This window comes from Cryptotermes secundus, unplaced genomic scaffold (genome assembly GCF_002891405.2).
Source record: "Cryptotermes secundus unplaced genomic scaffold, Csec_1.0 scaffold1705, whole genome shotgun sequence".
Taxonomy (NCBI): Eukaryota; Metazoa; Arthropoda; class Insecta; order Blattodea; family Kalotermitidae; genus Cryptotermes; species Cryptotermes secundus.
In genome coordinates, this window is record NW_019718639.1 from 1,002,884 (window position 1) to 1,013,977 (window position 11,094).

The following is an 11,094-nucleotide window of genomic DNA, read 5'->3' on the forward strand; positions in this document are numbered from 1 at the left end:
GATAAAATAAGTGTGACGCTATTCCGAGACGTAGCGCCGTGCAGTCTGGTATATTCATCTAACATTGGAGATAAAGGCAGCAGCTTACTCCAAAAAGTCGGTTCGTATCTACCAGATTATGCGGCGTCATATCCAATTTTTCATATTGTAGCGTGTACAGCCGTTGCTATGCAATGACTGCGATGTAGGAGAATAAACAGCGGCCGTTTCTGGGAAACGGATCAGTAAAAACGTTCCCACGGCAACGAATACGCACGTAGCAATAGAGTTATTGTTGGAAATGGTGTTTTCTACTCGCTCCATGCAAGTAGGTTATCAGGAAGAAAATTGAGGTGACCCAGTCAGCTGTGAGCTGAGTTCTGTACGGGGGACTCTGAAGATAGGATCTGAGTGCGTGAAGCTGAAGAATCTCCACTATTAGAAACCGTTACCAGGGAACGGCTGGTGAAGACATAGCAGGTTGGAAAACGCTTAGCGGTTTTTGTGGTCGTTTGTGAATTTTGGAGATTTGCGGTGGCGCTCTACTTGCGTGTAGATCTAAATCGCGTCTCTACATTGTCAAGAAATCCATTTACCAATCCATACCCCGTCGATAGTCACACATAATACCTGTGATAATACATATATGTATTGTGACTATCAATGAAAACCTCCACCTTGAAATTCTGACACGCTTTCACCAACAATTACTAGAAACTGGTTTCTGCGATACCGTCTGTTTGCCTTTTATATGTATGTGTGTATGTATTGTGATGTGGATGGAGCAACGGGAAGTTGGGGTCACGTGAACTCTGCGTTCCGCCAGTGACGTCATCTAACCCCAATCCTTCCATCAGTACGCAACGCTCGGTGGCGCCCCCTCCCCCGCGGTGACGTGGCAGCGTTTCCCAAAGTGACGTAGTGTGGGTTACCGCAGTTGCTACGCAGCATGAGACAACTGTCGACAGCGTTGCCCAGCAACACCTGTAAACAAGGCGAATAGGCAACAGGGAAGCGAGGCGCTTTCCGTTGTCTCGCTGAGGGTTTATAAGAGAACTACACTGCCTAAGGAGTCAGTTGAAATATAGCAGCAGTCGCGGGAAGACCCGAACGCGTGGTTGGAAGATTTGATGTGATAATTTGTGATACTGCTGAGGGCAGTAATTGTGAGGTTGTAAAATGTGTGATTGTAAGAGCGAGTGTTCAATAAATTCGCTACATCCAATACGGCGTGAAGTTACTTGTCGCGTTATACACCCAACACATGACAGTATGTATGTGCGCATAACTAACTCTTTACCGGTTGGAGGGATTTTATTCATCATTGGTAATCAAGAATTTTCTTGTCCTATTTGAGTGACAAGGGGCGACCACGGTAGCCGAGCGGTCTAAGGCATGTATNGCATAATCTCCCTGTACATTGAGGCCCCTAAAAACCAGCAGCATAAAATTATTTGGGCTGCAGTCGGAACCAGGCGGTAACTTCCCTTTCTACAGCTTCCTCGTCGGGAAAATAGCGCTATTCCCGAAGATAACCTCAACAATTTAGATTAAATTTTAATTATTAACAAGACTGTATGAGTAAAATTTTCAGAAAAATAACCGTACACCTTGTTTCGGCCCAAAGGCCAAATGTCAGTTTTATACAAAATGACTTGGCCGATTTGGGTTAAATTTTAATCATATATAGGGGCAATGAACCCAAATAACAAATCTGTGATCCTTAAGGCGTGTGTGAGATAATACATTCTCTGTTTATACCGAATCTTTGTTTGTTTAACGACGTTGTCTCAGTTTATACTATGCAGCGTCGATGGCAAGGTATGGTGAATGCGGTATTTGGAACCATTTAGAACGAACTGGCCCATGGTCTAATGTAGGCACTCTCCTAGTATGTCTAGAAGGACTGAGGAAAACCATGACACCCTGACTGAAGATAGCAGTTCTCACAGTGGGATTTCGAACTGAACACCACTCGAAGAGAAGCTTAGGATGTTATCGCCACACCAGCCAACTCGATGTCAATACATTCATACCTGAGAATTTATTCGCTGAAGACAAACATTCCCCTTTTCAATTTCAGCTTAGACACGTAGAATTACAGTGATTATAATAATCACAAAATAATTATATATATATTGTAGCATGTAGAGATGCGTTGCTAGGTAACGATTGCGAAATAAACAACGATTTAACTTCACGGCTAGGCAAAGAATTCTTAATAAGCAACAATTGAACAATAAAAGGAACGATGTTTTGTATTAGGTCCGTGCCGAGAAGTTATAAGCAGGATAATTGGAGCAATGAGTCAGTTGTATTAGCCAGCAGGCTACCACGTGAGAACAGAAGCTGAAGAATCTCCATTGTTAAGATCCGTTACCATGAAACGACTTGTAAAAGCATAATGAGAACTCTTAGCGTGTGCTGTAGTGATTTGTAAATTGTGTAGATAAGTGATCGAACTGTAATTAGTTGTGTTTAGATACGAGCTGCGTGTATAAGTGTTCAATAAATCCAGTCACCAATCCAAACTTCATCTACAGTCACTGACTGACTGACCGACTGACTGACTGACTTGAGAAACTATAGAGATTACCTGTTGTAAATGGCCGCTGAGATACCCTGTTACTTGGTGGACTGGATGAGATGCAAGGCTTACCTGAAATAAATAAAGAAAAGTCTGTCATGAATAATATAAATACACACTGAGATACTACACAGATTCTGTATTGGATCAAACCACGTTTCCTATGTTACGTGTTCACTGCAACGTCCAACTTCTATCGCTGTAGAGCACTTAAAGCTTGCCTAAAATTTGAAATGATATAGAAACACATTCCTCGATATAAAACAAAGGCGAGATATCTCGTTAGTAACATGGATAGTGTTAATAGTAAAATCTCAATAGTAGGATGAATTTCATTGGTCGCTGCTCTTAATAAAAATAATTTTAAGTACGTAACATAGATTTAGAACATCAAATTTAAAATTAAGAATGTTTATATGTTTTTTTGAAACATAGAATTCGGAACTGATGATCGCTGATTAAAATCCTGCTAGGCTTTTTCAATCAATAGGATAAATGCGTCCTGGAGATCAGCTATGATGACTATGAATTTGCGTAGTCTTTCTCAGGAACTACATACAAATTCTGGAAGAGTGAATTAAATTACGCTATAAACAATTTCTTCCGTAGATTCCCAATTCATAACTAAGAATCAGTGACGCAACATAATCAAGATATTCATATAGAAAATTTTAAATAATAAGTAATTAATTAATATTAATATTAATTTATATAATTGTAGTTTTAATTGTATTTGTTATAGTTAAATTATATTTGAATTTTATGCATTGTATGTAGTGTGTTCTTTATTGTTTGTGTAGTTTTGTGAGCTGTATTTTGTTTGAGCATGGTGTGTTATTTTGCGTGATGTGTGGTATTTGCAAAAAGAAAAAACCCTGGTCGTGAGCCTCAAGGGGTTTGGTGCCAAGATGAACTGATTGGCGGTAAACATCCAGTTGTAAATAACTCTGACTTTGAGTCTCCAATTTGTTACAATTCTGGATAATGGGAAATAACAAAAGCGAAGTCATGTGGAAGGAAGCAGCCGTGCCTGGAGTGAATGAGTAAAACCAAGAGACACTCCAGTGACGGTAGTTGGTGTTCTACCCGTGATTCGAACCCCACACTTCCCATACATGAGTCAAAAGCGTTACTGCCTGAGCCAGCTCACACGACAGTTTGGTAGAAAATTCGGTATTCTTGCTACAAGACCAACCGCGCGGCAAGCAGCATCTTAGCAACAGCGGTACAGCCGTCCAACTTCGACCTACAGACTCTCACGCCAGAACCCACACAGTCTGCTCCAGGAAACTGTTCGAGCTATATTCACCGGACCGTGGGTAAATTTCTTGTCATAATGTTGGCAGATTGGGAAAGTTTCGTGCATCTTCTGTGTACATAATATATATTACAATTTTCTAATCACAAGGTCACTGAGTCGAGCTCCGGGTCACAATTTCCATTTCGGTTAAATCCAGTCGCTGTAAACTTGACTGCTCTTGTACTGAGCAGGCTGTCGTTACCGTAGCCGACTAGACCCGGCTTCGACTTACCCGGGATACAAACTATCTTCACTGAGTTCTTTTGTGGTTTTTCCTAGTCCATGCATGAAAATTCCGGGAGAGTTGCCCGATTAGAACACTGCCATCTCCTTCCAAATCCTTTCAAATTCATCATTCACCAATCGGTCACATCTATAATATGGATGTAGAGCGTTACCGCTGCTATCACCCGCTTTATATTCACACCGCGGCGGCCGGGGTTCGATCCCGGGTCTAGTCAAGTGGGATTTGTGGTAGACAAAGTGGCACTGGGGCGGGTTTTCTCCGAGTACTTCGGTTTCCCTTGCCAATCTTCATTCCACCAAATTCTCCATCGTCATAATCAGCCGGGGCAGGTACAATAGGCCAATCAGTAGCCGCCGTGCAGGTGGACCAAATTAAACTCCTCCCCCCACTAAGCGAATTAAAACAAAAAGTAATAAAAACCCGCTTCATACGGAGGACGCTCTCAGATCAAGAATCCGTTGTATCACTTGACAGATGACCGCAAATGAGATTCGAACAAGGTGCTAACAAAATGCTAGCCTCCACAAAGACACGTTTAGTCTGCTACGCTCAATCATATTAATCCCGCACACAGCGATTTCCTGGCGCACCTACGTAACAGCAAGTATTTTCGTGACGTCACTTCTTCATCCAATCACGTTAATCCTGACAGCGGGGTACAGGAGGGGGGTGAGTGAGAGGTTGCAGTGGTGGCCATATAAACAGATTAAAGTGGACTCGCTGATCTTGAGAGGGGTTGTTTGAGCTCTGCTTGTCATCAAGAGGAATGACATATCAATTTTTATTGTGCAGTGTACCCCATATACATTCAATATAGAGTTACATAGGGTGCATGCAAAAACAATTACTTCTCTCAGCCCCGTGCCCCGTGGCACTTTAAGGAAGCCCCACTCCGATCTCTCTACGGAGGTGGTTCCCCCTTTCCAGTCATGGAACCTCGAAAGACTTCAACGTCGAGTTACTTAACGAATTATCATCAGGGGCAAAAATGTCTTCAAGTCTCGCTAAAAAGAAAGAAGTTATATGAAGAAGCGGGAAGCAAAAAATGAGCAGTTTATTCTTCTTCTTGGCCGAGAACTTCTGATCCTCCACATAGGGTTCTGAAACATCATTCTACTGTTTTCTCTAAGCACATTGTGATTAGTACAGGTACCGTTTGCTTCGGCGTCGAAAAATTCTTCACTTGCATATAGAATTTATTTCTGAAATTCATATGATTCAGGGAGAACGCGGTAGCGTAGTTGGTTCAGACACTACGCTAAAAGCCGGAAAGTCCCGATGAGGTCACTGGATTTTTCAATTCACCTAATCCTTTCAGCCCTACTATGGCCCTGGGGTCGACTCAGCCTCTAGCAGAGCGCCAGGAATCTTCCTGGGTGGTAAAGGGCAGCCGGCGTGTAAGGCTGACGAACTCACCGCCATCTGTGAGCTGATTGTCTAGAAAATGTGGGAGCCTCAACGTCTCACAACCCTGTGGTCATCCACGGCCTGTTACAGGGATACCTTTACTTACTTACTTCCTACAATTCTCACAGTAAAAGGGAGATTATTTGACTAAACCGAATTAACGGATATATGTTTAATGAAGGTGTAGTCTTTTTTACTGTTAGGTAAGAATTCAATTTTTATTTATTTAGATGAACTTCATGCTTCGAAGGGTTAAATTAACTGTGTCGACAAATAACTCTTCTTTCTCAATAGAGACAAATGAAAACAGTGCTATTAGGCAGCTTAGATAAAGAACTTTACAATATAAACCGCCTTCCATTTCAGAGAGACATATCCTCCCCCATGTTAGATTGACATTGCCTTCAAATCGATTCTGAGAGGCCATCTATCTGCTTTGCAGTATCGATTTATAACCTTCATCCTAAGGCAAACTAACTGCCTCCATTTGAGCGATACAAAATTGGACTGGTCAGAAGTTTTCCGTTTCCCAAGGCTCTTACATCTGTCCGGCTACAGCCTCACACTTGAACACAAAGGCTGCACATAACTATACATGAAGAGCGGTCTACTGTGGGATGTGACGTCGTGTAGCCTGGTATTTCGTTGCTAATATTTCAAAGGAAATATCTGCCTCTCCTACATCCTAAGGAAAGTTACTTCCTGAACACTGCTACCGATCCATCAGGTCACACATCGACAGTAACCGCCATAATCAAGAACTTGAGAAATTATAATTCTAATAAAGTAATTAACTACTTCTTCCGTTGTAGTGGGTTGAGACTGAGTTCACTTTGTAAGTCGGTCACTATTTGCTCTATTGTAGCATCCCCGGATGAGTCTGGAGCAGTCAGTGGAATGAGAATTAGCATGGAAGGCCTCAGTAATAGGAGAAAACCTGCTCCAGTGCCAAAGTATTTAACTAATTACGGAAGCAACTAACAAACTATAAAAAAAACTGCCTCCACTTCTTATAGAATCCATACTTTATTACTCGGCAAATAAGAAATGTCTGGTGAGATCAGGAATTTGCAAAGTAATAATTATAAAGGTTGATGTTTTCCGGGATACGGCTCCGGTCTAGAAAACCGAGATTAACGGCCGTGGGGATCCGTTGCGCTGACCACGCGACACCATCTATCCGCAAAAGTTGGTATTAACTTCGCCGACAAGCGACTGTCGCTCGGTCGGTATAGTTCGCTTGCGGACTACAGGGCACAGTTTTTATTTAGAACTGTGTAGTAAAGTGGTAAATTTTTGTATCTGAAGACCCCGCTGTAGCCATCTTCAACACTGAAGATGGAGACAGTAGGTTTACAAGGAACGTTGGTAATCATCTGACAAGTTACGCATCCAAGATGGCGGCGATCCTAATTTATGAAGCTCATCATGACGTAATTTTCTGCCTTACTATGACGTCATCGCTTCACGTAATTTGTTTCCGAATATTCTGCACAGTGACATGTTCTCAAGCTACAAAAATGAATCTCAGAATCTGTGACGTTTATGTACTTCAACAACCGTGTTTTAAATAGGAGACGAGGAGACATGTTGATCTTCATAGTTTCATCTTTTAACGTTTGTTAATATGGGCCAGCTTAGCTCAGTCGGTATGGCGACCATGCTGTGGGATAGGCGACCGAAGAATTGAAGTTCGATTCTCGGCAAGAGCAATAAATTTTTCTGTTGCGTCCAAACCGCTTCTGGGGTCAATTTCCTCGGGGGTAAAGCGGCCGGGGATGTAAAACTGACCACTCACCTTCATCTAGTTCCGAGGTCAAGAATGGTGGAGTTATACCTCCACTCCCACTTGTATCTTCATGACATAGTAACTAATTAAACACAGCGAAAATTTTACGAGGCAAATATTTACCACCTTACTTACTGCTTCAACTCCTACGGCTCAGAGTGTCCAGTTAGGCGCACTTTCCAATGATACAGTGCCACTCCGCTGTATCCTCCATGTCATAGCAATCGCGCTCCTTAGTTAGTTCGGGCCTATACAAACCATGCCCACCAGTGCCCCTTGGGGCTATCCAACCCCCTAGCCTCATGATATTAGAGGCACGGGAGACACTGCCGATAGAGGAAACCACGAGATTAATTTAAAGCCTGGTTCAATAATCTATCCTCGAAGGATAAAATTAAATTTATTACGTCTTGTTCTTTGGGGACGGCTGGAATTCACTTAGCCGCAGAAATTCTCTCATTTCTCTCTTCCTACGCATTTTCTCTCTCTCCCCCTCTCTCTTGTACTCATTTTTGTCGCAACGTGTGACACACACCACAGTACATACAACCAAACTAATAATGTAACACAGCGATAAATATTTTGTACAGTCACGAACAATTTTATAGAACTAGTAAAATATATCGTCTTTCATTTCGATCATTTCGGTTCTGGGAACCCCCTATACTGTCTCCTTCGGAGCCCTGTTAGCGAGTCACGTGTGCTCCTCAGTCCCTTCTACATCTGCCTAAGTCCACAGGCCGATATTACAGACATATACTCACTGATCTCCATGAAACACATATGAGTATGAACACCATGTCACTGGAGGTCAATTCGTCTTGACAATTTTAACTGCCTGTTGTCAACATTACCAATACAACTGTCTTGCGAACTTCTGAGTTGGAAACAGTAATTCATCATGATCTCAGTATCTCCTTCTCTTTCGATTTGATAAAAAAATAATGATATTTGGTGAAGAGTCGGAAATGCGAGGCTTCTGATTATATAACGTTCTCCACTCTCCTCTCACTTCCTCCCCCTCAGGTCCAAAAATACCTCTTAGCACCCTGTTCTCACACACGCTCACTCTGTGTTCTTCCCTTAATGCGGGAGACCAGGTTTCCCATCCATGCAAACAAAAGGCAAATTTATATTTCTGTAAGAGTGAGGCGCGTGATAGCGTAGTTGGTTGAGGCACTATGCTGTAAGCCAGAAGGTCGCGGGTTTGACACCCAATGAGGTCATTCGATATTTCAATTGACCTAATCCTTCCAGCCGCACTATGGCCCTGGGGTCGACTCAGCTTCTAACAGAAATGAGTACCAGAAATCTTCCTAGGCGTAAAGGGCGGCCGGTGTGTAAAGCTGACAACCTCACCGCCATCTGTGAGCCGATTGTCTAGAAACTCTGGAAGACTCGACGGCTCACAACCCTATGGGCCTCCACGGTCTGTTACAGGGATAGCTTTACTTTTTTTTATATTTCTGTATATTTTAATCTTTACATTTCTAGATACCACATGAGGAGAATGGCTGAGCTGAATGGCAGAAAAAAGTCCCGGAATTCAATCTACTATTACTGCGAAGAGTGACATCGTCAGGGGTGTGCTATTTGTTATTTTGCCTAGCTTATTTTTCCACCCTGAAGATGGAGGAACTTCCTTCCGGTGTACTTGTACCAGCCTACGCTGCTTCCGGTCCCACAAGATAGCAGTATTCATAGTCACCTCTGTGACTACCTCGCATAATGTTCTTAATGTCTTCACGAAAGAATTTTCGTTCTTTCCTTAAGTCTTTCTCAGGTATTCGCTTTATGTTGTCAGTCTTCTCTGTCTCTCGGCAACGACCCGTCGTCCGGAAGTAAAAATCTGGCTTAGGGGTAAAAGTAAAGATAATGTTGTCCGCAAAGCTTAATTCCTTCAGCGCCGCGCTATGAAGACGTATGGAGGGAGTGTAGCTACAAGTCTGTCATTCCTAACTTCGGTGTCAGACAGAGGTGAGTGATCAGCAGGGCCCGGATTTTGATGACATGTCATCTTTTTTTCCTTGTATCCTATGCGATGCTCTTAAATATATAAATCTCGGATATGAGCTGCTGGTTACAGAAATGTAAATTTTGTAGGTAATTTTTTGTTATTTTTTGACATTTTTAGGTTTAAGTTATTTTTTCATTTTTGGGGTAATTTTTTGGTAAATTTTTGGACTATTAAGGGTATTTTTTTCATTTTTGGTCATATTAGGGAATTTTTCTTCATATGTTTTCTGAAATGTGAATAACATGGAAGCGAAGTGTTCTTTCTTTTCCCCTTTAGGTCATTTTTCTGGATTTTTCGGACATTTTTTAAATGTTTTCAGGTCATCAAAATCCGAGCCCTGCATATTACATTTTTGGGTCATATTTTAGGTCATTTTCTGGATTTTTCGATCATTTTATAGGTCATTTTTTAAATATTTTCAGGTCATCAAAATCCGAGCCCTGCATATTACATTTTTGGGTCATATTTTAGGTAATTTTTCTGGATTTTTCGGTCATTTTATAAGTAATTTTTTTAAATATTTTCAGGTCATCGATATCCGAGCCCTGCATATTACATTTTTGGGTCATATTTTAGGTCGTTTTTCTGGATTTTTTTCGGTCATTTTATGCGTCATTTTTTAAATATTTTCAGGTCATCAAAGTCCGGGCCGTGGTGATCAGCTTTAAACCCTGCCTCTTTTCTCCAGAGAAAGAGTCCCTGGTAGTCCCCAGAGCCTGTCTGGGTGCTGTAGAGGACAGAGACACTTTTGCCTACTCCGGAAATCGAACAACAATTCCTTGACGGTTCAGTTCATAGCTTGCCGCTATACTGACGCTGCTACCCTGGGCCTCCTGACTTAAATGGCCTCCTTTAAGGGTAGATGATGCGAATGTTTAAGCTCTTTCACAACGTTCCCTTCTGTTTCGGGCTAAAGAGAGCAAGGACTAGAGCAGTACACATTTCGCATGGAGCAGATGTGTTATTAGAAGTAAGTTGAGACAGACACACAAAGTGCGTTGGAGGGGAGAGAAGAAGGAGTCGGGAATATGCCATAAAACCAGAGAGGATTCACAGATATTCCCTACCTCCCACACTATATTTTTATAGATGTCACAAGGACGGGACTACAGCGTTTGTAAGAATGTAGCAAGGGGCTATGATATTTGTTTGGAGTCCAGTAGGAATTTATTCTTATTTAACCCTACAAATGCAGGTATACAAATTTTTGACCATTACAAATATTGATAAGCCTCAATGAATGCGACATCTGTTGAAAATATATCCGAACTACATAGTCGAGAAAAGATTTGAGGGAATTTCTATCTTTACATTCAAGTTCTTAGGAGTAGGAACAGCGCAGTATAGCGACTGTCTAAGGGGTGGGCTGCCGAGGGGACGGAGTTTGAGTCACGGTAGAGGCAAGATTTTTGTCTTCTCAAAATCGCCCAGACAGGTTCCGGGGTCCACCCAGCCTCGTATGCAATGTGTAGTGGGGAATTTCTCGCCAGGGGTAAAGCGGTCGGAGGGTGAAGCTCATCAACTAGTTCAGAGGTTAAGAATACGTGGATCTATATATACACTCCTCCATTATATTTCTTGGCGAAGTGTTTAATCAGATAAGCGCAGCGTTAACTTCAATTTTACCTCACATCCAAGCTCTTGGCGAGTTTTATGTATTTTAACGTCGATTTTTTGCCATTGTAATGTTATAATTGCCGGTCACGGTAGCCGAGCGGTCTAAGGCATGTACTGTCTTCGCTGGCTTGGAAACCGGGATCGTGGGTTC